General features: G+C 40.0%; 1 protein-coding gene and 1 non-coding gene across 10 annotated transcripts in view; one reads left to right on the top strand and one right to left on the bottom strand.

The window, feature by feature from the left end:
* Positions 1-27,442, top strand: part of EBF1 (EBF transcription factor 1) — a 406,628-nt gene that overhangs the window by 209,018 nt on the left and 170,168 nt on the right. The window lies entirely within an intron of this gene.
* LOC128569482 (U6 spliceosomal RNA) lies at positions 22,528-22,634 on the bottom strand. The gene has a single exon (XR_008375417.1). It is a non-coding gene; the product is annotated as a U6 spliceosomal RNA (small nuclear RNA).

Raw genomic sequence — 27,442 nt, 5'->3', positions numbered from 1 at the left:
TTGGCATGTAACTATTTTTTCACTATGACCTGTCACATGAGGTCAGGTGTAGAATATTCTTTTTGTGGCATCATGTTGGCGCTCATAAAGTTTTGGGTTTTGAAACAGTTTAGATTTCAGATTTCTGGATTAGGGATTCTTAACCTGTATATTTGTGGAGGAATGAAACACTGCTAAACAGAATATTAAACTTACCAGGAGGAACTGTTACTGAGTGTGCGTGCATGTGTGTGTTCATGTAGGATGTAAGGAAGGGAAAGATCTTTGAAGGTAATATTTCCTGGTATGTTGCAAAACCACAGTAATTCTGGATGAAATCAATAAAGGCTATGTTGATTTTATATCTATATATACAGAAGAAGGGAGACTCTTACATGAACAATAAACAGTTGGAAAAATAAATAAATAATCATTAAAAAAAAAAAAAAGCCAAGGCTGACTTTTGCCTTGTTTGTTTCATAGCAAAATCAGAAGAATGAAAAATGAAATACCAAAAAACAGTTCTTGCTCATAGGAATTGGAAATCAATAGAGTAAGAGCTGAATATTTAAATTATTGCCAAGGAAAATTTACTGAGTCACGAGCTGGCTAATTACTGTGCGTATCCACTGTACATGCATACATATGTACATATAAACACAGGTATGTTTATGTAATATGTATACGTGTATATATAATTCATACACATGCACGCATAACACACAAATATATACACGTATAAATGCGCACATCCATACACACAGTATTTTGCTGGCTCTGAGAGGGAAAAATATCAAAGAAGTAATGATTAGCTCAGAGTTCAGAGCCAGGAAAGTGAGGGCTCTGGAAATGGCAAGGCTTTAGCACTGGGTCTACTTTGATTCCAAAAGGAAATAACAGGGGAGAGCTGCTAAGGAGATTTAATTTTTGCTTGCAGAGAAGTGAGCATTTGGGGAAAAATACACATACCCCGTTTCCCCGAAAATAAGACATCCTCCGAAAATAAGACCTACTTACAGGAAAGATAAGACGTCCTCTGAAAATAAGACCTAGCGCATCTTTGGGAGCACACCTTAAAATAAGACACTATCTTATTTTTGGGGAAACAGGGTATATATCAATGAAAAGGGAAGAGGATTTTGCTGCCGCAGGAGAGGGATGAGCTCTTTTCCACAGTTACAGGGACACAGTCCCTACTGAAATCAATTTTCATTGCTCGGAGACCACTATACTTAGTTTCCTAACTTCACAAGTTGACAAAATACAGAAATGATATATCAAAGCCGAAAGAAAGCAGTGGCAGGAGAGAAGCATGGCGTTTTAAAGATGCCACTCCAGTCCCTCAAATCAGAAAGCTTTGTTGTGCCCAAACCAAACACACGTGTGTGTGAGCATACACACACACACACACACACACACACAAAACTCCAAGTGTGTGCAGTGGTGAAACTGTGAACTTCAATGCACCCCAACTTCGAGATAGCTCACGATTCTATTGTGAGCAACTATCGTGTCCGTTTGGTTGTGGATTAGCTTCCTGGAGGGCAGAAAGTCTGTCTTGCGCTCAGGAGTCCAGGTGTTCTCTTTGTCTTTAACGTTCCAGGCAGGGGGAAGAAAGCTAATAGGGCCCTAAGAAGATGGTCACTAGCCCGGGATGCAGGGAAAGAACACTGATACTAAGTGGCAGTAAACTGTGTCATGAGGCTTGGCTAAGAAGTAGGGGTAGTGCTAATGCTACCAAAGCTTATTAAGTTTTATTTAAAAAAATGTGAAATGGAAAACCTATACCTTCAAGAGTGATCCATCCTCAGGTAAAAGGAAAATGGCATAATCTCAGCTACAGTGTATAAAACTCTTGTATATTTGATACCAGGCTTAGCAGCAGGGTGGCGGGGGTGGCAGGGAGGGACCCAAAACAAAGGCAGCAGACAAAATGAAAAGTATAAATAGAAGTATCGAACATACAGTAACCGGGAGGAAATTACTCTAGTGCTGCTTTCAGTTCTTGTCTCCATGTGTAACAATGAGAAAGAAATGGCTGAGGTGTGTAAGATAATGCTATCGGAGTCCCATGGTTTAGACAGGAAAAAGGTCTGTGTCTTTAGAAAGGAGAAATAAAAGACTAATAGAGCCTATTGAGAGGCATGCAGAAGAGGCAGACGGCTATTCGTTTTGCTGTTAAATATGTGGATAAAGGCTTTTAAGTGAATAAACAAATGGGGACCGTCTTTGACTTTCCTTGTAGGAAAGCACAATTACCACATTAAATAAAGGCCTTGTGGCCAGACAGCAGGAATTAAACAGTTTTAAAAATTAAATAAGTGTAACATTTAGGGAAGAAAACAATATTGTTCGATCCCAGATAGTATCCCAGAGTGACAGTTTTTCTGTTGCCAAAATATTTTTTTTTATGTCTAGTGCATATATTTTCAGTTTATCTATTCTCACCACAACCTAGGAGATCAGATGGGAGATATTATTATAGCCGTCCCTCTATGTCTGTGGAGGATTGGATCCAGGATCCCCCAGCAGATACCAAAATCTGCAGATGCTCAAGGCCTTCGTATAGAATGGTGCAGTATTTGCGTATAACCTTTACACATCTTCCCGTACACTTTAAATCATCTTTAGAGTACTTGTAATATCTACATCAATGTAAATCCTACTCGAATATTTATTCTATTGTATTTTAAATAATGTTTATTTTTTATTCTCATATTGTTATTTCTATTTTTTTATTCAAATATTTTTGGTACAAGGTCCAATCCCCAGATGTGAAATCCTGCTGTGTCTCATCTGCAACGTGGGAGTGTCTGAGCAAATAATTTGTAAGGCCTTTCTGGTCTATACTCAAGGATTCTGCTTGCTTAGTTTCACCAATGAATTAGGAATAGCAGAAGCTAAAATTCTGTTCCCTTGGCTCAGCACCGTAATTTCCTTAGACGCATTTATTCACAAGCTTTCTTGCTCATCTTTGCCATCATCTTTGAGGGTATTTTTCTTAAATTCCCCATTTACAACATTAAGCAGTGGAGGGATTATTAGGGCTAGTAAAAATTCATTTTTTAACATTTTATCTTAAATCTAAATAGAATGACAATGTGAATCCCTTCATTCATTCTAAACTGAAAAGCTAGGATAAATACTGTTCTTAGCAGTATATATATATATTTTTTTACAGACAGAGTCTCACTTTATCGCCCTCAGTGGAGTACTGTAGTGTCACAGCTCACAGCAACCTCCAGCTCTTGGGCTTAGGCGATTCTCTTGCCTCAGCCGAGTAGTTGGGACTACAAGCGTCTGCCATAATGCCCAGCTATTTTTTTTTTTTTTTTGCAGTTTGGCCAGGGCTGGATTTGAACCCACCACCCTCGGTATATGGGGCCGGTGCCCTACTCACTGAGCCACAGGTGCTGCCCCTTAGCAGTATTTTTGAAGGTCCTTCCTTTGTAGTCATATTCTACCTGCAAATACCCACTTGTCCCTTCGTCTTGTGATTTACATAGTAGTGGTTCGTTCAGCAGGTATTTGTTGAACACTTACCATGGACCAAGCATATTGGATTAGGTATTTGAGTTAGCATTATGAAATCCTGGCCACTTTCTAAAAGGTAGGGTTTGAGATTGTGGGAAATCAGGTTAGTTTGGTTGTGGTGCAAGCAGGTCTTTCTCAGTAGGGTACATACTGGGAGAAAATATAGTCAGTCAGTGGGAATTGAATGACTAAAGACATGGGCAGGAAAGGAAAGGAATTTTCAGACATACTGGTGGATGAAGCAGAGGGAAGAAAATTCTAATTGGATTGGTTGGGAGAAGACACATCTATTGAGGGCAGCCACAAGAAAATCTGATGGGAAGGTGGAGAGGAAAAAGATGAAGAGAATCCTTGGTCCACAGATGGAGGTGGTAGGGAGTGTTTGTGTAGTGTACGGGAGGGATGATGGGTGACCAGTAGGGGCACACGGAAGCAAACTCAGAGACACAGATCAAATCCTTTTAGTTATTTTTTTTTTTAATTACAGATTTTCTCCTTTGTTCAAAATCTATCAGTACCAGTTCCATGGTTTTTAATATAATTTGTCAATTTTTATTGGGATCTAGTAGAGATATACATTCTACATTGAAAAGATACAGTCATAGAAAATGTTTTCTTGCCAACTCACTGAACAAATTTAGCACATTGGGTGAAAGCTTTCTGTAGCTATGTAGATTTATTACTTTTATGACTATACACTGGGTCACATTGTTGCCTCTTAGGAATGTACACAACTTTCTCTGAGAACATTTTGGCCCAGTTACATTTTATTAGCCATCATACACACTAGCCATAGTCAATACTCTTGATATTTTGATTTTAACTCAGACATTTTTTCATTCCATACTCCACACATAACACAACAAACACACATACACAAGAAGAAAAAAATAGTGAGTGAATTTTCAGAGCCTCTTTTATTTCTACCAACTGGGAAAAATGGAAACAGAACTGAGTAGTGGTAACTGTCAATATATGTTGCCTTTTGTGGGTCTCTTTCCTTATCAAATATATAATTCATTAGGTTTTGATGACAGAAGGAGGAGACTTTTGCCTAGTCCTCACCTGCCAGCACTGCTTTATGTAGTCTGATTTAGAGATTTAAACAGAGAAATTGTCCTTTCCCCTGTTTCTCCTGGAAACAGTGGGCACTGCAGTGAGGTTAATCATTTGAATTTTGCAATTCATATTGAGGCAAAACAGAAATCATTCTGGGCGGCGCCTGTGGCTCAGTGAGTAGGGCGCCGGCCCCATGTGCCGAGGGTGGTGGGTTCAAACCCAGCCCCGGCCAAACTGCAACAACAAAAAAATAGCCGGGCATTGTGGCGGGCGCTTGTAGTCCCAGCTGCTCGGGAGGCTGAGGCAGGAGAATCGCGGAAGCCCAAGAGCTGGAGGTTGCTGTGAGCCGTGTGACGCCACGGCACTCTACCGAGGGCAGTAAAGTGAGACTCTGTCTCTACAAAAAAAAAAAAAAAAAAAACCAAAACAAAACAGAAATCATTCTTCACATTGGACCCTGGAAATTTGTTGGCAAACTTTTTACAGCTCAAGGTTAGACTTTTCTCCCCTTTGAATCATAAACATGAAATGCTTTAAATACATTGTTGCACAACCCGATCTCCCACTGAAGTAAATCCTACTAGGCAATGTAAAATGGAGTGGAAATCACTTTTGGAATACTGGGTTAGAGTGAAAATAAACAGGAGTATAAAAGGAGCTTCCAATCACAGAGAAACATAGTGGGTATGAAGGTTAGAAACTGTCCATGAAGGTTAAAACAACTTCTTATAAACAGGACATTCTAGAGTTGAGCCTTAGCATAAAGTTACTAATGCAGGATGGGGAACTTTGCAGCAACATTCTAAGTACGCTTCACTCGGTCCCATGGCTGATTTTCAAGAAACTACCAGTAAATTAAAAGCTATTTTTAAAATCTAAGGTAGTTAAACAATGGTAAACTTTGTGGTAAACTCTCTTTTTAGGATCAAAGAATTTGTAAGTTACTGTTAAGGAAAAAATGTGTCTTTGGCTTGACTGTTACAACTCAGCAGATTCTTTTTTTTCAAATGAAAACAGGCACACATGGTCTTCTAAGACTTAAAAAAATGTTATGAGGGCATATCAGCCATTCATGTGCTGAGTCGTTGAAAAAAGTGTTTATTAAGTACCAACTTTTTGGTACTTCTGGTCAATCAGTGTATGAAAAAGCAGCTTAATATTTGAAATTGGGATCTTTGAAAAAGCTAGGTTTCTACTTCTGTAGCATCCTGTTCTATAACATAAAGTCTCCTTTGGTAAAGAGAGTAATCATCCAATTTGTGTTTTGTAATGAAAACATTCATTTTCTCAAAGTGGGTATACTGGACTTGTTAAATACCAGCCTCCTTATTGAGAGGTAGCACTTGTTTATATAGATATTGGGCTAAGAGTAAATCTTTTCAATTTTGAGAAAGAAACAGAATTATCACTTACTTTATATTTGTTTAAGATAGAGACTCTGGGATTGGAGTTCCTCATGATGAAAATCCTCCTTTCTCTCAAACCTATGCAGAAATACTTAATCTACAGAATGCATCTGTGAATCCTTTGGGCTCAAATGCACCAGTGCAGAGCAAATACCCATCCATCTAACTTGGAATGTTATACTTCAGAAATAGCATGGAATTTGTCAGTTATTGATGAGTATTGCTGGAAGACACTGAGCATCTGGCTTCAGACCAGCACTTGATTTGCCAATGCGGGGAATGTCTGTTGAGTCTCTAAAACTCATGGTTTAGCCGCTGGTCCATACTGCTTTTCCAGTGCCAGAAATACCTCAAATTATGACTTTTCCTCTAACGGCTTGCATAGATAACAGCTGTATCATTGCAGATAACCCAGTAGGCAGGTGTTGATGGGTCCCTTTTAAGGGATTAGGACAGGAGAACTGGGCAAAGATAGCAGCTCGCCTTCCCATTCACACTGGGCAGTGCCAGCAAGGCCAGGTTCCTTTCCTGCTTGTGGCTTAGAATAGCCTCCTTCAAACTGTGCTTGGAGTGGGGCTTGGGGGAGTCATGGAGAGGGCGCAGGCGGAAAAGCGAGCTTAATCGATACTTTGCACAGTAACCCAATACATCCAATCACATATCTTCTGACATTTTACTATGCTAGGAAGAGAAAAATAAAAATGATATAGAACAGCAGTGCCCAACTTTTTTGGCACCAGGGAGCAGTTTAATGGAAGACAGTTCTCATAAGGAGCATGCAACCTAGACCCCTTGCATGTGTAGTTTGCAATAGGGTTTATGCTCCTAAGAGAATCAAATGCTGCCCTGATGTAACAGGAGGCAGAGCTCAGGCAGTGACAAGCTGTGGGGAGCAGCTGTAAATATAGATGAAGCTTCACTCACTCACTGGCTGTTCACCTCCTGCTGTGTGGCTCAGCTTCCAGCAGATGAGGGACCAGTACCAGTCCATAGCCCAGGGTTTGAAAACCACAAATGTAGAACTTCCCCAAAGAGAAAAATGGTTAAAAACATAGACTTTGGTGCTTGGCAGACGTAGGTTTGAGTCCCAGTTCTGCATCAGTAGTGTGGCACTGTTACCTTCTCAGATGTCATGGGCCTGTTTCCACATCTACAAAGGAGCCAGTATTTTTCCTATGGAGCTGGGCAAAATGTTAGCTGAGTACCTGGCCCATAGCAAGTGCTCAGTGAACTCAGATAGTAGGATGGTGCTGATTGCATGTACGGATTCTGCTGCACACGACACCCCTGGAGTATGTGTATTACTAGATGATCCTCTTAAAAATCACCAAACCTTCAGTACCACCATCCTGCCAGCTTCATCTGCCAAAAATGTGGGTGTCACCCTTACCTAGTCTATCCTCAACTTCTGACTGTATTACTTCTTTAACATTTCTTATCTTGTTCCAGTTCTCTTTCTCTTAGGGCCCCTTCTTTTTTTTTATGTGGGTCTGTCCTCCTCACGACAGTCAAAGGGCTGGTTCTAAAATATCTCCTGGCTAAAATTTTTCCATTGTCTTCCAGATGAACTTTGGCGTCATGGGGCTTAGCTCTCCTTCCTCTGTATCCCCCCAAAAGGCACCACTGTCCCTGCCACACTGCTCTCCCTGCTGTTATAGGAGGGGGCTGTTTCCCCTTGGGTGGGTATACATTTTCATGGGCTGCCTCTGTTCCTTGGAACACACCCTCTCCCAGTTTGTGGGACCAATAGCAGTTAAGCTGCTAGCATTTTTTTTTTTTTTTATTGTTGGGGATTCATTGAGGGTACAATAAGCCAGGTTACACTGATTGCAATTGTTAGGTAAAGTCCCTCTTGCAATAATGTCTTGCCCCCATAAAGTGTGACACACACTAAGGCCCCACCCCACTCCCTCCGTCCCTCTTTCTGCTTCGCCCCCCATAACCTTAATTGTCATTAATTGTCCTCATATCAAAATTGAGTACATAGGATTCATGCTTCTCCATTCTTGTGATGCTTTACTAAGAATAATGTCTTCCACTTCCATCCAGGTTAATACCAAGGATGTAAAGTCTCCATTATTTTTAATGGCTCACCCTTCTGGTCCTGTAACCCTTAGTCCACAGGCACGAGAACTTAAAGAGCAAGAGGAAGTGAAAGGAAAATTAGGGCAAGGAAACAGATCAAAGAAATCACTCATGAGGAAGAATCAGCAGAAAACTCCAGGCAACATGAAGAACCAGTCCAGAACAACCTGCCACGGGACCATGAGGTAGCTACTGCAGAGGATTCCACCTATAAAGAAATGTTAGAAATGACAGAAAGGGAATTTAGAATACACATGTTGAAAACAATGAAAGAAATGATGGAAACAATGAAGGAAACTGCTAATAAAGTGGAAAATAACCAAAAGGAAATCCAAAAACAGAATCAAATAAGAGATGAACGATATGAAGAATATAAAAAGGATATAGCAGAGCTGAAGGAACTGAAACAGTCAATTAGGGAACTTAAAGATGCAATGGAAAGTATCAGCAACAGGTTAGACCATGCAGAAGAAAGAATTTCAGAGGTGGAAGACAAAGTTTTTGAGATAACTCAGACAGTAAAAGAGGCAGAAAAGAAGAGAGAGCAAGCTACTAGCATTTTGAATCCTGGATCTTCCCCTGGGTAGCTGGGTGACTTTGTGTAAGCTAATTAATTTCTCTGTGTTTCAGTCCTTCATTTTTAATTATGGATAATAATACTGCCTCCTTTCCAGCTGTCTGTTCATCTTTCTCCTAGTCTGAGAGCCACCCTCGCTTCCTTTTTGCCTTTTCAGTTTTATACCTCTGGCAATGAGCATAGTGCTTGTTAAGTAGATGGTGCTAAATAGATGCTTATTGAATATGTTATTCTCATTTTACAGATAAGGAAAGTGAGATTAAAAAAATTTGTGACACTTATTAAGGGGGTCACAGGACTCACTAGACTCATGTTTCTCATCTGTCAAGAAGGGTATACTCGGGTAAGGTGAGGAATAAACGGACACCTCTCTGACTTCCAATCCTTCACTTACTCCACTACACTTCACTTACTGTATTTTGCTCAGATGACACGTAGCAAATTGAGATGGATAACATTAATTTGGTATCACTATATAGCTATTCTGTTCCTTGAACCACAATCAACCTCTGAAAATAAGATAACAATGACGGAAACTTTGGGAGTGGAGAAAATGTTCACAAATAACAGTGAATGTCAGAAACTTTAAATGGTGCAGGGTGTTTGTGCACCTGTTGTAACAGGTTTAAATCAGAGAAAAGATGGTCGGCGTGTGCCTGGGAGCACGCAGCTTCCTTGACGATGTGTTTGTTCCCAAGTTGGTGCTGAGTTTGCCATGTGCCCCCCGACTTTTACTCTTGGAGTGATGTCTGCAGGTTGTGCCTTTCAGTTGAGTATGTGGCTCATCATTAGGTGGTGAGGTCCTCGAGGAGGGTGGGAGCCCTTTCTTCATCATCGTGTTCTCTGTGTTCTTTGCACAGTGCTGGGGTGAAGCGGGAGGCTTACAAGCAACAGGCAAGGAGACGCAGGCTTTGGAGCTTGGCACAGCTGGAGCTCGGTAGCTGACAAGAAATGAAAAGATGTGTGACTTGAGTAAGCCACATAACCTGCCAGAGCCTCAGCTTCCCCCGATAGAATGGGGCTAATTACTCTTGCAGGATTGCAAGAATTGGAGACAGCAATGTTTGTAAGATGCTTACCCCAGTTCCTGCTACCCATTCAAGGCTATCATTTCTGGAATACTTATTATTTGACTGAGCACAGCTCCCTTTGATAGGGAGGGCACATTAGGGCTTGCCGAATGCTTTATCACCATCCACATGGCTGGGGGTTTGTTTATTTATACTGATGTGTGTGTGTGTGTACATATGTACACCTATAAAAGTAAAGAGAGACTGTCATGAGAGATATTCCTTCGTGACATGTGTTATGTGCACACACACATCTGTGGATATGTATATTGAACACATGTACATATGTACACACATATATGTAGATACACACGTACACATGCGTATACACACGTGATGCATGTACACACATATACACAGACACATGTACATATAGTTCAAAAACGTATGACGGCTAAATAAAATCAACTTCAGAGCCCGGTTTGTAGTGCAAAGGGGACATTACAGAAAACAAAACAAAAATGCCTCCTTTGTTTCTCAAGCTTATTGAGGACATAGGAATTATTAATATTTACAAAAACTTCTCTCCTGCTTTAGCTTCCCTTCGCTTTTTCTAGCATTACATATTTTGAAGAAAACAAGATTGAGCGGATCAGTGTCACTGTTTGCAGATATTACCTGGGCTTGAGGGTGGTCTCCTCCTCCATAAAAAAAAAAAGGAACGAATGAGGAAACAAAGAAAATGTTGACAAATAGAGCTGGAATGACTTGCCCCCCTTTTCTTTTTTTAAAGGCTTGTGTTTTTATGCAGAAATGAATACATTTCTCACACAGACTTGCAGATTTATAGCTGAGCAGCAGGGCTCTGTAACATGTTGGGGGTACACACAGTGCTAGGCACGCTATGGTGTGCACTTGTGTATTGCTCTGCGAATACCCCAGTGCTATTGAAACCTCCTATTGGAGAAGATATGTCAAAAGACTACTATCTTTGTAGTCCAAAATCAATTGCATCTCTATGAATTATTGAGTGTTTGCCATTACTTTCCTGTTCCTTTCTTATTATAAGGGCTCACTGTTATGAGAAGGTTAAAAAGGTTTTGCTTTTTTTCCTCCAAGAAACTTTGTGCACATTTATCTTGTGTTGTTATAAAATAATTAGGAGTGTCCACCTTTCTGCACACCTCCCTTTTCAGCTTGGGCATTGAAATGTTCCAGTACTTGGATTTAGTCCTTTGCTGGTTGAGTACCAAGCTTCTAACACATTGCAACCAGAATATGTGAAGGCTCTGGGGACTCCCAACTTACTTTAAGGAGAAAACACTCATTTTTCCCGTGACAATGAGCATGACATTCGCATACGTGCATCCGGTACTGTCTTGCAACTTTTATACCAAATGGAGAGACGTTACTAAATGAACATTTCTTGCTCTTGTGTAAATAGATAGATTAATGGTGTTAAGTGAAAGCCAAGTCTGCCTGAAATGTTAACTTCCTTATGGGGTTTTGAGTTTCTCTTATTTTTGATAAATGGACCAATCTGGCAATAAAATCCTTGCACAGTAGGTTAATAATGTCATAGCTGAACTGTGAAATAGTAATGTGTGTACCATCTCTCAGCAAACAATAATCCTTGAAGCCTGATAAATCTATTTCCAGACCAATTGCCTGTTCATTGTTACCCATGACTCCTTTGCAAACAGAAAACAGTTTTGTCACATGCATTTTAAAGCAGAGGCAACCGGGGAAGTCAAAGGCAGCCGGGGGACGACTCATTTTCAGCTCTCCTGAGCTCCTGCTGCCTTTGGTGTCTGATGCTTCTTAAACCCCCACATTGCTGGTCTGAGGTGCTCTCAGCCCTACCTGAGCCCAGAATGCTGCTGGAGACCTAGAAGGACTGGGGCCAAGGAAGCAGAAAGCCTCCCAGGCCCTTTGGTGTTTATTAGTCACTTAGTTGCCAACAAGGTGCAAGATTTGGTGCTATTTACCCCAAATCCCCATGACAAGAGAGGACATTGGGAGACTTCTCTACACAGACTTCCTGTAGAGCTAGTGATAGGGAATCTGGCAAATGCCTGCAGGCTTTAGACTGCTCGAAGCACACACAGACTTGCCTGTTGAACACTTCAGCACCCTGATCGTAAAACAGAGGAGATGTGGCTGGCCCCTTCTGGCCCCTCTGTGGCCAGCGGCGGGCACCTCCTGGGCAAAATTTACACTGCCTTCGTAAGAAAGAGAACTGTATCCAAAATTATAGCTGATTTTGAGGGGATTATTTAGGCATCAGAATCTAAGTACCTTGGGGCAGGGCACATAAACTTGACAAACAGGCTACTTTAGTCCTGTCTAACTGTATCAGCATAATAGGGCAAGGCAGCTTTTATTCATTCAAAGGAAGGTTGAGTTTGATTGGCAGGGCAGCCTGCCTGAACGCGAGTGGCTCTTTCCCCTAACACTTCACCTGCTATCAATTACTGTTTTGAATACGAAGTGTTTCTACTGTAAAATAATGCCAGTCTCTGCCTCTATCCTCAGGCCAGAGAGCTTCTTTGTGTTATTTATTCATAGTCTGTGACTGTTCTCAACCTTCCACCCACCACTGTTTTTTTTTTTCCCCTTTCTTTCTTTTCTTTTCAGTTTCTAAGTGATGTGACATTGCCAGCAGAAGTGAGGTCCAGTAGAAAACATCTCTGGTCTTTATTTTAATCAATAACCTCCTGGGTGAATGACATTTCCACCTTAGTGATTTAAAATCAGAAGATGGGGATGTCCGTGCTTGTGAATCACCCCAGGTTCCAGGAACAAAGGAGGCAATTTTTTTTTGTTTTTTGTAATTTCCCCTTTGCACTACAAACAACTGGGCTCTGAAGTTGATTTTATTTAGCCATCAACTTCTGTCTAGAAAAATGTGCACGACGGAAGCGATCCCTGTACTTATTTAAATCGGCAAGCGATTTGCTTTAGCTGCCATCTGTTGGCCGGTTAGCTATTTTAATTTGATGCTGGGGACATTACCTGACTTTGTATTTTGCATTTTGATCTGCATCATGTTTGAGAAATATCTGCAAATGACTCTAAGGGAGAGGACTTTGAAGAAGTCTATTGAGCAAATACGTACATATGTTAATGCCGTGCTGGGCACGGGAGTGTGGGAATATACAAGTGTGTCTATAGACAGCCTGTGTTTTAGCTAATCTTTACGGTGAGATTGAGAGTAAATCCTTCACAATTTTCTTTGCTCTACATTTCCAACTGCCCCTTCTCATGTAAGCATCCTTAACTTTGATCTTTCATGCCATCCTTACCCATGTTTCTAAAGCCTCAGTTTCTCAGTTTATTATGTTTATAAGCCTTGAGAACATGCCTTGGTTGGTGGAGTGTCTGCATGGGCCTCCAATCTGAATGCTGGTGGCTTTGACCCTCTCTTCTTCCCTTTCTCAGAGCACCCAGAGTTAGATCACTTCATACGTATTTTTTTTTTTTTTTTTTTTTTTTTTATTGTTGGGGATTCATTGAGGGTACAATAAGCCAGGTTACACTGATTGCAATTGTTAGGTAAAGTCCCTCTTGCAATCATGTCTTGCCCCCATAAAGTGTGACACACACCAAGGCCCCACCCACCTCCCTCCTTCCCTCTTTGTTTCCCCCCCATAACCATAATTGTCATTAATTGTCCTCATATCAAAATTGAGTACATAGGATTCATGCTTCTCCATTCTTGTGATGCTTTACTAAGAATAATATCTTCCACGAGGTGGTGGGACAGAGCTGTTTGGAAAGTGTGCACTGTGAGGAGTCAGCCGGCCTGCTTTCCTGTGGGGCTGGGTGTCTTGCTCTTCATTCGTTGTGTAATTTGGGGCCAGGCCTTTAACCCACCTGCACCTCCATCTCCTGTGGGTAAGATGAGGTGATCGTACTGGGTAATCTCTAAACATGAGACAGAGGGAGACATGTGGCCCAGTCCTGTGCCCTCAAGTATTTCACAAGCTTCTTGAGGACATAGGAATTACTAATATTTACAACACAGTTTCACAATCGGGGCTGCTCAAGTACTACGTTGCCCTCCTCTGTTTCTCTTTTCCTCCCTAATAAACTGTAATTGCCTACAACTTTTGAAAATGATTTATTTTCAGTATCGCCCTCCAGTAACATTTCCTATGAGTTTCTGTACTACTTGTTCTGTGTCTTTCTTTTCTCACACTCATTAACACTCAGGTTGAAATGCACAAGAGCATCTCCACTTGAACTTTCCTCTCTCTTGGTACAGCCTTTTCCTTGGGCAGCTGTGCTTACAAACATCCTGTGTAGCTGAATCACATTTTGCCACCCTGGAGGCACCTGAGGTGCTTCCAGTATATATGTTCAACATCATGGTCCTCGGTAACATATGAGTTCACACTACACACTGTACAGAACAACAATCCTCCAGACATTTACATAAAAAACATTCAGATAACAGATATGAAATATGTGATAATAAGAAGGCAAGTTGGATAGCAGGCATCAGGAAAGAGTGAACAATGGGATATCGAATAGACAAACAAACAAACAAAAAACCCCGGGGATTTTTAGTTTCAAATTTGGAATGAGAAGAGTCTTCTTTCTTCTTCTATCAATATATAATGTACTTTAAAAAATATGTAAAAAAAGTTTAATTTGGCTAAAAGTAGAAATGTGTGCTCTTGGGCAAATTACTTTGTTTGAGCTTTGGTTTCCTCACTGAAAAATGAAGATCATGATTATATATCAACAGCATAGATTTGTCATAGTGGGGTTAAATGAAATAAAATGAGGTAAAGCATTCAGCAGGGCAGCTGGCCCACAATGGGGGATTCAGTAAATATTTTCTATTGTTATTGCCATTATGTGGAAGGCAATAACAATAGAAATGAGTGTCTTAATTGGAGATATTCTTGTAAAGAAATGGGTACTAAGCTTTGACTCGGAAGGTTCCGTGGTGAGAAGTCACTCCAATTTAACCAATAATGCTTTCTTTCTCTGTCCTCTTTGTTGTCCCATACCATTTTCTCATATATCCTGTTTTTTTTTTTTTTTTTTTTTTTCCTGATAGTTATAAATACTAATCTGTGTCCACCCCAGAACAGGTCAATATTCTCACTGTTGTTAATTGCAAAATTATAGGTGATTTATAAAAAGGGAAAATATTTTTTGGATTCTGCAATTGCACACTCAAGTTGTTAGTATTTTCTGGGTTGTCTTCTGCTTGCAAATTGATTTAAACTTCTCCCAAGAGCTGGATGCAAGAACCTGGCAGAGTTGCAGTTGGTCTGGGTTCCATGCAGCAGCAACATGAGGTTATGTTCTTTTCCATTGTGACTCAGGAGTTGGCAATTGTGTTCTATTTCTTGCTACTTTTACAGGCACCGGAAGCTATTATTTCCATAACAAGATACGGCAAACGGAAAGGATTTCTTTCCTAATTATTCCAATGAGGCTTTCTGAGCATTATTGAATAGAAATCAATGGAAAGTATGCATCATCACACAACTTTGTACTGTCAGCATAGCCATAGCATTAGGTTTAAAGAGATTTTCAAAATATAATCCCAATCAGAAAAATTGTGTGTATGTGTGTGCATTTGCAGTATTTGGTTATAAACTATTATCATAACTTAAGGCCACTGAAACGTCTCTGTAAAGGGAGAATGGCTGGCCTAACGGGAGTGAAATAATTTTTGTCTCTATTTTTAATAAAGCAATAATATTTTTGAACAGTCAGCTGAATGCTTCCTAAGTTGCCTGGGTACCTCAAGAGCTTAGAAAGTTCTTCCACGAAGATAAATAAGCTGTCAATTCATGATGAAGAAAATCAAACTCATGGTGTTGATCTTGGCTGGGATGACTATACAAGTATGAGAGAAATTTTTGCCGAGATGTAGCTTAGCCCATGTGTTAGCAGTTAGCACTCCAGTGCCACACTGGGCCTCTGCTAGCCTTTTCAAAAGATAAACATGGCTGTCAAAATAAGGAAAGGAAAAGATTAACCCATTCAGTTGCATGTAAATAATAAATGACACTCCAGCTTCCTAGAGTGTACATGAAGCATAGAGGCAAGGGTCCAGAGAATGTTTTTTGTTCAGTTACCTGGGTTTCCTCTTCTCCACCCCTTTTCAAGGTTGGGCTTAGTGAAACTGAGGCTCCAAAGTGAACCCTTGTGCACAGAGGGGGAAAAAAGGTAGCAGAGTGAGGGGCATACCAGAAATGCATGCCAAAAACCAGTTTGCTTACTTAGTTCCTTACACTTGTACAATATAACAGGGTATTTCTCTGGTCTTGTGGTCTACAGCCATGCATATGTTGGAGGGAGGACCTAAAAGAAAACAGCAGACGGGATAAAACTATTTATGCCAGGCTAGTGCTGGATTGCAGAACGGCCTATATACTTTACCCTCCTGTTATGGAAAATCAATGCTGGCCATGGCTAGAGAGAGTGGAGAACCATGTTGTTTTTAAAATTTGTTTTGTATTAATATAATCAAAAGGGAGCTATCAAAATGCAACCCTGGCCTGCCCTCCAGCTGTGTGGTAGTTGGTATTTCACTTGGTTGCCTTGGGATTTACCAATTCTACAGGTATTTTCATCCCTCCAAATTCAACACAAGGGGTATGGCCAGTGAAACAGTGGCTCAGAACTTATTAAACTGAATAATAGGACAATGTGAAACATTTTATGGGAAAATACTGTTTTTTCCTGATTTTTTTTTTTCTATCCCCTCAGAGATCCTACAAAGCAGTAGACACAGTGAGATGGAAAGCACCAGGGCTTCTCACATCTAGGAAATCTCCAGTCATGATCAATAGTTCCATGATGTAAAGGTATCCAACAGCCAAGGCTGGAGTGGAGAATTCAGATGTAGCTCCCCAAAGAGTGCAGCAGACGGGAAGGGTCATGGGATTGAGGGTAGGAGAGGCATTTGTCTCTCTAAGCCTCTGTTTCTTCATCTTTAAATGGGGACAATCATAAGACCTACCTATTGGAGACTGAAGAAGACAGTGCCTACCAAGTACAGTGCCTACCTTATTGACGTTCACCATAAATATTTGAAGTTGTTACTGGTTTTTATTCTTGCTAGTATTATTATATTATAGTCTGTATCAGTGGTTCACATCCTTCCTAATGCTTCCTAATGCTGCGACCCTTTAATACAGTTCCTCATGTTGTGGTGATCCCCAATCATAAATTTATTTTCATTGCTACTTCATAACTGTAATTTTGCTGCTGTTATGAATCGTAATGTAAATGTCTGATATGCAGGATGTATTTTCATTGTTACAAAGGGGTTGCAACCCACAGGTTGAGAACCACTGGTCTATATCATTATGGGTTCTAGTGTTTCAGTTAGTCATGTGATACTAAATATGCTGTGCAATAGTTTTTCCCCCTCTGAACTTTTCTTATCCACAAAATGAAGCAATTGGACCAGGAAGGATCTTAGGTTCCTTCTTGTACTGAGATACTAAAGTCCTAGTGTCCTGTTCTTTTTGTTGTAACCAGGTGAAAAAAATGCATGTATTCATGCCAAAGGGATGATGATTTTAAAGTTCTCGTGTGAAGGACCTGGGAAAAGTCTCTAAAGTTTTACATTGTAATTACGAAAATGAATTATGCTCAAATTGACTCTGAGAAAGCGATGGTGTTTTCTCTAAACACATGAATGTTATGTGGGTATATGTAAATAAGAGATGGGTGAAAAAGATAAATACTACTCTCTGTAAAATTCAAATGAATATTAACCCTTATTCAAATAGTACAAGTACATTGCACAGAGAAATCAAGACATGAATTTATATGATTTTATTTTTTTTCAGCACAGCACATCACATCCTTTGGTTACAAAAGCAGCCTGGGACTTAGGGCATTTGCTCATTTCCTAGTAGAGTGTGACATCTGGGCTGCTACTTTAAATATAGTAGCTTGTTTGCTCAGGCTTATGGCTCAGTAATATTTGTTTTGTCTTATAAATGTAGTGAAAGCAGGGATTACAGGTATTCCTCAAGGACTAATTAGAAATAAAAGCTTATTTATATGCGGGAAGTTTTGGGGTAGGAGATGTTCTTGCCAGAGTGGTAAAGAAGTGACACTGGTTTTAGTTTCAATTCTGATGCATTGAAACTCCGTACTTTTTGCAGACTGCATTTGGAGAGGTTGAAAAAAAAAATCACGTGGGATTCTCTGCACAAGTTTGGGTTGAAAGTGGCTTATTCTTCCTCTGTTTCAGGCTCTTCTGTCGGCAAATCCACTCCTTCATTCAGTGTTTGGATTTTAAGAAATAAATTTAAGAAAAGAAAAATATATAACTATCTGCACTGTTTCTATAAAATACAGGTGTTTCAGGGATCAAAGAGAAGCCTTGTCTTGGAATACAATTTGGCCCAAACTGCCTGGTGTGTGAGTGTGTGTGTGAGTGTGTGTTCATCTCTCCATGATTCATTCTGAGAGCTGTTTTAGCCTTCATAAAATATTCATGCTAGTTGTGCATGGTTCTATAATTGCCATCTCAGGCCTTGAATTATTTATAGGTTGTACTGTTCACATAGTCTCATTTACTGATAGAGAAGATAACACCATACAAGAGGATCCCAAACACTCTGAGGCCTGTTACTTTGCATTAAGTAGTGGAATTATATTACTGTAGGTGTAAAACGCTGGCCTTTTTTTCCTCCTCTCCCTTTAATATATCATTTCTGTATTTATAATATGCTAATTGTCAGAATGCTGTTAAGCCTCATAATTCCTGCCGAGTTTTACAGAAATCAAGATGTGACTGAGATGATTTAGCTCTTGATCTCAGAATGATTGTTCTAAAAAAAACCTGTCTTTACACACAGCATAATTTAATTGAAATGATGTATGACTTTACATGCATACCTGAGTCCTTTTGTTTTGTACTATTGATCAGTTTGTGTGTCTCAGTGATAATCAACACGTGGTTGGTTTCAGTAGACATTTACCAAGGAGCCTTTCAAGCTTGCTGTCCTTAATTAAATACCGAGTCTCAATTCACATGTGTGACAGTTTCTCTCTACTTATTTATTTTGCCTTCCTAATTCTCTTTTCCCTTTTCTGCCAACTTGGTTTTCTTCCCACGTACATCATATTCTTTTGAAATTTATTCGAGGGTGGGAGTCTACTATAGTTGTATCTTTCTTCTTATTTAGGTTTCAAAAGTACATGTTAATGTTGATAAATATCAAAAGCCAGATTCACCACGTGGTGTACTTTTCTGGTATTTCACTGTCATTGCCCACGTTGAAACAGGAAAAACAGCAAAATCCACAGCAGCTCATAACCATTTTAGTTTTCTCCTTTACTAGTTAAAAACTCATGAATTTCTTCTAGTCTAGGAACTTCTAAGTCAGAACAAGTCATTTAACAACCCTTCCTCCATTTTCCCTCCCAAGACTGATCAATATTTTCTCTCCAGCATTTTTCATCACACAAGTTGTCCTCTCTGTGTGTGGGAGATGTGTACCTTCCCATCCCTACGTCAGCCAGCTCAGTGTCGCTCCCAGTATACCTGCATACTGCTACTGGTGCATGGGCTAATTTTCAGAGGTACCTGTAGGTGACTTTAAATAGCACCGAATCAGGTGATGAGGAAATAATTCCTTTTGAGATTTCTTTTAGTCCCTCTGACTAGACCAAGGTCCCAGTCTCCCAGTTTCCCATCTGTTTTAATGCCTCTCTCACATTTGCACCGCCTCCCTTTTCAATTAATACCCTGTGGTAGGTAGGGTATTTATATATAGCCAAAATTTAGCCCATAGTCAAAATTTAGTAAATTTGTTTTGTTTTCCATTGACTTTTCATGATATTTTTTATCTCAGGCAAGTGGCATAGATTTCGATGCAACTTTAACATAAATAAATTTGGAATGGAAAATGCAACTTTAACATAAATAAATTTATTAGTGGTAAAAAGAAGTGAGTTAGTATATATTACACAATTTTAAGTAAATAATATTATAGGTTAAAATGGAGTAAATACTGGGTGGCACCCGTAGCTCAGTGTTTAGGGCACCGGCCAAAAGCACCCAGGCTGGTGAGTTTGAACCCAGCCCAGGCCAGCTAAACAATGACAACTGCAACAAAAAAATAACCAGGCATTGTGGTGGGCATCTGTAATCCTACTACTTGGGAGGCTAAGGCAAGAGAATTGCTTAAGCCCAAGAGTTTGAGCTTGCTGTGAGCTGTGACGCCAGAGCACTCTACCGAGGGTGACACAGTGACATTCTTGCCTCAAAAAAAAAAAAAAAAAAAAAATGGAGAAAATACTGAAGATGGTTTTGAATGACTGAAGTTCAGAGAACACTTTGATGACATCCAATCCATGGTGAATCATTTCAGAGAGGTAAGGATTGCACGGAGCCAAAGAGAATAGTAGGGTTGAGTGGGAAGTGGCAGACATATAAATCGGTTCATATATAATATTTCATTTTATCCAAACAGTAGGCGTTTCCCGCCCACTTTACAGATGAAAAAAATTCAGACTTAAAGAGATTCATTAACCTGCTGAGGATCACAGAGGTGATTGCCAGTAGGATTTCAATCTGGATCTGTTTGACTCTAAAGTTCAAGCTCAAGCTCTTAACCACCAGATTACTTCTTTTCATGTCCTATACCAATGGTTGCCGGGGGTTAGGGGGGGTTGTCAGATGGTGGTGGGAGTGATGCGTGTGCTTTGGGGCAAGTCAGTTATCTTTGTCTTTAGACAGTAAAATCTCCACTAACTACATGGGGTTCTGTTTATTTTGCTCTTATGACTTTCACCCATGTTGATGAAAACTTTTTGGTAAGACAGCATGGGGAAGAAATTGACTCTCATTAACGAATGAGGGTTTCAAGGCTCAGGTAGGTCGTCATAAGCCATTGCAGATCTTATAGAGTAATGTTGATAGATGTATAGAAAATTAGTGCAGGTCTCTACCATAGAGCCATGGACAAAGCCACAGTTCCCGACAAAGCCAAAATATTAGCTTGTTTTGTTATCCGAAGGGAATGTGCCCCAGGAGACTTCTGGTCTATGCTCGGGACAGTGCCTGGCATGTTGTAAGAGCTTAGCATATACCTATTGTATTAAATTGAATTAACAGTATGTAGCAGGGCTCTGATTAATATTTCCTCAAAAATATACACACAGAAAAGTGGAACATGATTGAAGATGAAATTAGATCATTGTTTCATCTTCTCAGTGTATCCTGCAGAGTAAATGCCTCTGTCTGCACACTGGGGGGTGGCCCAGGCATAAATTATATAGTTCTTAGGAGCTTATGACAGTTCACTTGACAAGAGTGAATTGTGTGGTAAGCAGGTTTTAAAATTAAAATTCAGATGTAAATGTGTTGCATTCTTTATTCCTTCCATCCTATCATACAAATCAGACAAGACCAAACCTTTCTACTTGGATAGATGGAGGAGTCTGGTCTAAAGGCAGAGGGAAGCTTATGGCCATCTTGGGGCTGAGATGACAGCATCCCTCCTGGCTACTTGTTAGTATCTGTTTTGGCAACACAATTGGGCTGTGAAGCTTTTTTTTTTTTTGTAATTCTCTCTGCTAACATTCCTGGACCACCACTACCAAGTAGTATGCACCTATGGTGGTAAATATCTGCCTTCTTTTAGGCTTTCCTTCCATTGCCACTGGCTTGGGTCCAACTGCTTCAAGCTGGGGCCTGTGGTTTTATAATGTTCAAGTTTAGATGGGTGAATCTGGTCCATGGGTATAGAAAGGGGTCTTGGACCATAATGGTAGGTCTGAGGACGGTTGTGGCCCAACTCTGCCACTAATGAACTCTCTGTGTCTTTGAGCAGTTCCACAAAGCTATCCGAGCTTTTCTCTCCCCATCTGTAGAAAGACATGCTTGAGTTAGAGTTTCTCTGTTGTTACCATTTTATGGTTTCATCATTCCCTATTCATCCTGTAGCAATGGGCTTCAGATTCCTGGTCAGGGGGCCATAGAAAATCAGAACATTATTTGTTATAACTAAAAATGTTCGTGGAACACTTTTTAATTCTGTCTCGCTACACATGTGCCTACCTGCAAAATGACTCACTGACTCTTCCCACCCTATTTTGATCATTCAAAATAATGCATGGTACTATTATTATGTAACTATTCCTAATTCCAACAGTCTTGTTGATATAATCATATGGCATTTTCCGAATGGATTCAGAATATCTAGAACATTACTTAATTTAAAAAAAGAGGAGGGAATGGTCATGAAGAATTGTTAGCATACGGAATAGTTTTGTTTTTTTTTTAAGTACTTAACATTTGGTTTTGATATTTTAATTCCTTTTCTCCAGTAATCTGGATGTCAGAAGTCAAAACTCCATCCAAGCTTATGCTAGTCTTATAAGGCTTGGAAATTACTTTTTAAAATTAGTATCTAGCTAGATGACCACCCCACTTCTTTGATATTTCATTGAAGTGATGTTCTGTTTTTTTCTAGAATGTGTGAATCTCAAGGGCATTGGGTCAGTCACATTCCTGGGTCAATTCAGGTAACCAGGGAGCTACTTACTTTGCTTTGCGGTTGTAAACTAGTGAGTAAGCCTCAGATTTCTCATCCTTCATGTGGTGATAATATTTGAAAATATCTAGTATCAGCCATGGTCTCTCTTATAGTAGGTGCTAAATGAAATTTTATTGTTTCTCATTACTAATTTTCTTCCTTGTCTGCCCTAAATTATGAAATGGTGAGACTCCAGAAATTCCCACTCCACTGGGGAGTGAAGCAAAATCTTCAGATTGCCTCAATGATGAACACCACATTTCTAGTAGTATGGCCAAATGTTACTTTACCTTTGATTGAAGCGGAGGGCATGCGCATTTCTTTTCTTTTTTTTTTTTTTTTTAAATATGGAACGCTTCACAAATTTGCGTGTCATCCTTGCGCAGGGGCCATGCTAATCTTCTCTGTATCGTTCCAATTTTAGTCTATGTGCTGCCGAAGCGAGCACGGGCATGCGCATTTCTGTTTCAGGTTCTCACTCTCCTCCTTGCCAGTGTGCTTTGGCAAAACGTCCTTTGTGTTGGCAGCAGGTGTGCTGCTTGTTGAAGAGCAGTAGCGACTCTGGAGCACGAAGACCTGCTCTTTCTGAGTATTCGGCATACTGTGCAATGAGACTTTTGCCTTATCTAGGCTTTCTTGGCTTTCTTCAACTACTTCTCTGTCTGGCCCCCAAAAACAAAACAGTAGGAGTAAATACCATTCTCAGACATGCCTCTTTCTAATCAAAATAAAGGTAAACAAAGTAGGTATCCCCTAGAGCACAGAGAATAGAGTCTCCAGACATCTTCCTGGTGTCCACAAGATCAAGAAGTAAATGAGTCATATGTGATTCCAAGTCACTGGCCTGGATGAAAAAATAGGGAGCCAACTGAAAAGGGATGGGGGAAATTTGGAGTTGGGTGGGTCCCAAAAGAGATGAAAATTAAACAAACTTTGTGTGTGTGTGTGTGTGTGTGTGTGTGTATGAGGACCTCGGCCATTTGGGGGGTGGGAATCCCCCCGCACTGTCAGTATAGCATAACAGAATGCTTCATAACAGAATGCTTCAGAATGCTTCAGAGGAAATAGGAGGAACTCCTTGATTTTGTGAGGTAAAATAGTGCTAAAAAGGGAATGATCCTCCCTCCCCTGCCCCACAAACTGACCTGCAATGCCTTCCCCAACAATGCACTAGACTGAAAAGTGTGGTGTTTTCTCTAAGGAGATCCAGATCCTCTGGGTCCTCCAGATAAGCAGCAGCACATTGTTATGCAAATTGTCCATATTCCCTGTGGGATTTCACTGCCACCTTGTGAAGGCCTCTCTGCTGGGAAAAGCGCTTTTCAGCTGTCTCCTCCTGGGTTGATATCTTTATAGAACGACCAGAGCAGACAGCGCTCTGCATTTTGTTCTCCACAGTGCCCAAAGTTCTGTTGTATTTCATTTCTCCCGTACTTTTGCACACATGCAAACCAAGTACCTTTTTCCTCTGACACCCCTCAGAAGGTACCAGCTCTGGATGGAGAAAACACTGGATGCCACACTTTGTGGTTCTAAAGGAAAAATGACATGTCACCATCCTTCCTTTCTTTCCTGATCCCTCTTTGTCAAAGGAACACGAAACCTTCTTCGGTTGCCATCTGTAGGTTTTCTGAAGTCATTTTGAATATTTTCAAGAGTAGGTTACAAGTTAATGCTTTCAACATCAACCATGTTGAAATCATCTCAAGTTTTTCTCACAGCAAGTCCCCGCTCTGCCCCCAGCATGGCACTGCAATGGCTCTTGACCACTGGGCAGTATTTTCACCTTTTTCACTGCCTGAAAGTTATGCAAACACCCAGCAACTGGGGCCCTAACTTCACTTACTGAGCCATGTGACGCCAGACTGTACTTTGAAACAATTTTTTTTTTTTTGAGCATTTGACATTGCCCAATTTTCAAATAACAAAAAGAACTATGTCCTTGCATCACTGTAAATTTCTCTCTGATCTATTTAGGAGGATGTGAAGGGCGCTTTAGTACTTGAACTAGACATTGACAGACCCCAGGAAAACACATTGGGCAAGATGTTCTCCATGAAACCAAATGCAATGCAAATACTTTTCTTTTCTTTTTTTTTATTAAATCATAGCTGTATACATTACTATGATCATGGGGCACCATACACTTGGTTCATAGACCGTTTGACACATTTTCATCACACTAGTTAACATAGCTTTCCTGGCATTTTCTTAGTTATTTTGCTAAGACCTTTATATTCCACATTTACTAAGATCAAATACTTTTCTAATGAACATGTAATGAAAACAAGTTTGTAGCTCTTATCTTAGTTTCTTTTAAATTTCTGAGTGATACCTTTAAGGAAAAAAAGCAGCATGTATAGTTCCCTAATGTTTCCAACATATAGAGTTGAAGAACTAAACTCTTAGCCATATACACACATACTCTATGAATTCTTAGTTTATAAAACATGACTCTTTGTCTAGACACTTAAATCTTAAGGCTATTATTTACTAATATTAATTTAATGGTAGAACATGGAATATGGAAAATCTTTACAGAAGCCACTTTGTCGTGGCCTATTGTTTGGACAACTCTAATTTTAATCCTGACCAATATAATTTGAGCTAAATCCTTATGACAAAACTACATAAAGAATTTCCAGATATGGATATATAATATTTGGAGAAAAAAGTTTTTTTAAAGATTTTTGTATGGTTTGTATAGTCAGTTAATGGTTTTTGCTGAATTTTGTGGGCAAATAGAAAAAAACTGAGAGCGAAGTCTGAGATCCTGATGGATGAATGACTGTCAAAGGGAGGCATGGTAGACTCCCTGAAGGAGCTATCTGAAACTTTCCAATTATCTAGTTTTTCAAATTTTGTTAAGTTTTATGTCTATTATAATAGTCCTGAAGTTAAGATAGGATGGCAGGGAGGAAGAAAACAATAATAAAATGTCTAACCATATGAAAGTTGGTACAGCCTAATGAATGGAGACTTGTCTTTTTTTTCCCAAACCAAGGCAGGTAAAAAAATCGCGGTCTATGCCAAGAAGTCAGGTTACAAAACCGTGACCTTGTATGTAGACTGAATCCCAAGGCTATCTCTGTCTTTCTTTGCCCCTGGAGTTCTGTCCCTCTGTTCACAGTTTAGCCCAGTGTGAAGATCCGGGTTATTTCTGCAGCATCAGAGCTGCTGATGACATGGACAAAGAAACAAAAAAGAAACACCATTTAAGGAAACATCACACCCCTTCTTGAACCTTGAATTAGATGAAAATATGGAGGTCGAGACACACCCAAATTATACACTAATTATTTTATGAAATGTGAAGTCAAGGCTGATGTAAATAATTCAAATCTGTTTAGAAGCAAATAAGTACACTCTTCCACATTAATCCCCAATGATCATCAATTTTGCCATAAACTGCAGGCCCTTCCTCTAACTGCTGGTATTTTAGGAAGTCTTGTGGGCCTCCCCTTTTCATCAACATCTCAGAGCCTTCGTTATTAGCTGGGATGTCAGGCTGCCCTGAAACTTGGCTAGGGGCAATAGACCAGAACTTACAACACATTTGAAATACACATTGGACCACTTTTATGGAACTGTCATGGCTCCCAGTGCTGCATGTTTAATCTTTTGGAGAAGAAAGTATGGCGGTTATTACACAGATCTTCACCACAAATTATGCATCATATTTATTCCACATTTGTGCCTTGTGTGGGCGCAGGATGTCCGTGTGTGCTGAGACATATGCACTGTGAAGCCACGTGTATACACACGTTATATATATGTATTACTGCAGTCCCTAGTGTATAGTTTGTAGTTTGGAAAGAAATCATCTTCCATCATTCGTCACTGCCTAGCTGTTGTAGACTGGGCCAGAACATCATTTATTAACAGCGACAAAGCCGCACTCATAAACGCCGACATGTAACATTAATTTATAGGCACTGAGTGACTTATTAAAAGTGACGTGTGAAATATAACAGGACCCAGTATGGATGATTAGGTTTCGGGCTTCGAATTGTTGACAAGGCAGGGGTAATGAATTGCGGGACACTGGCTCCTGCGTTTCCCCCTCATTAGTCAGTATTAGCTGCATTAATAGTAATAATTGGATATATTCATCATTTAAAATGTTTTAATAAATGTTTGGATAGTACCCTATTGGAGCTGTCAAATATTAGGCTAGAAGGGTTGTGACAAGAGAAAAATGATGATGTTCTTTAGGGGAGAGATTTATGCAGCTTTGGAGATGCCAAACCTTGACTTTGTGCTCCCGGAGGAAATATGAGTTCAGGTGAGTTAGGGTTACAAACCCTAGAAGTGGGGAAACCTCATTCTCCTCTGTCTTATAGGACAGTTCTGCATGAAGGCATTGAAGGAGGACAAGGGGGCCTGTTCAGAGGGACTCAGTTCTGTGGCTGGTTTGCTCAGGATGGTGTTCTTGAAAGGGAGGAAAAGATCCTGCTTTGACCCAAGTTAGCTTTGTGGCCTTGGCAAGTCCCTTCACCTTTCTGAGCTGCCATTCCCATGCCTGTGATGGAATTTAGCTGAGTCCCTTTGAGATATAACATTATGTGAGTTTGATCATCAAATGTAATCTATACATCTAGAGAGACCTTTAATGAACTTCTCCCTTCCTTCACTCTTACCAGTATTTATTCAGGGCTAATGAATTTGTCCTCAAATGAGGATGGAAAAAATGAATAAGACCAGCATTATCTTGCTCCCCAGGAAAGGGATTATTGCACCTCACTTTAGTATTTGCAGCATTATCCGTGTGTTGTGTACATGGTTATATTTCCTGTAGTAACTATAGCCTAGATGTATCTCAGTTTTATGGTTTAATTCTTTCTGGCTCTTTCTTTGTGATTGTAATGAGATTAGAGTGATTATATTATATGTAAAAGATCTAGGGGGAAAGAGGTTCAGTATAGACTTGCATGGCTGCTAACTCCTAATCCATTCCTCTACCCTACGACTGAAAATATAACACAACACAGCACGACAGATGTTATCTGTAACTTGCATTTGAACAGATACAGATTTTAGATTGAGACAGGGAATGATTGAGATTGCTCTACCTTCATCATCATCATCATTAAACTAGTGATAGCTTGACCTTATGGAGCATTTACCATATACCATCTGTGAACCTTTGGATTTTATATACCTTCTCTTATTTCATCCTCACAAAAATCTTCCCAGGTAGGAAATTATAAGTCCCATTTCACAGATGAGGAGACAAAGGTTTAGAAAGGTGAAGTA

Source organism: Nycticebus coucang, chromosome 17, assembly GCF_027406575.1.
Source record: "Nycticebus coucang isolate mNycCou1 chromosome 17, mNycCou1.pri, whole genome shotgun sequence".
Lineage (NCBI taxonomy): Eukaryota > Metazoa > Chordata > Mammalia > Primates > Lorisidae > Nycticebus > Nycticebus coucang.
This window is presented reverse-complemented; position numbering and strand designations above follow the sequence as displayed.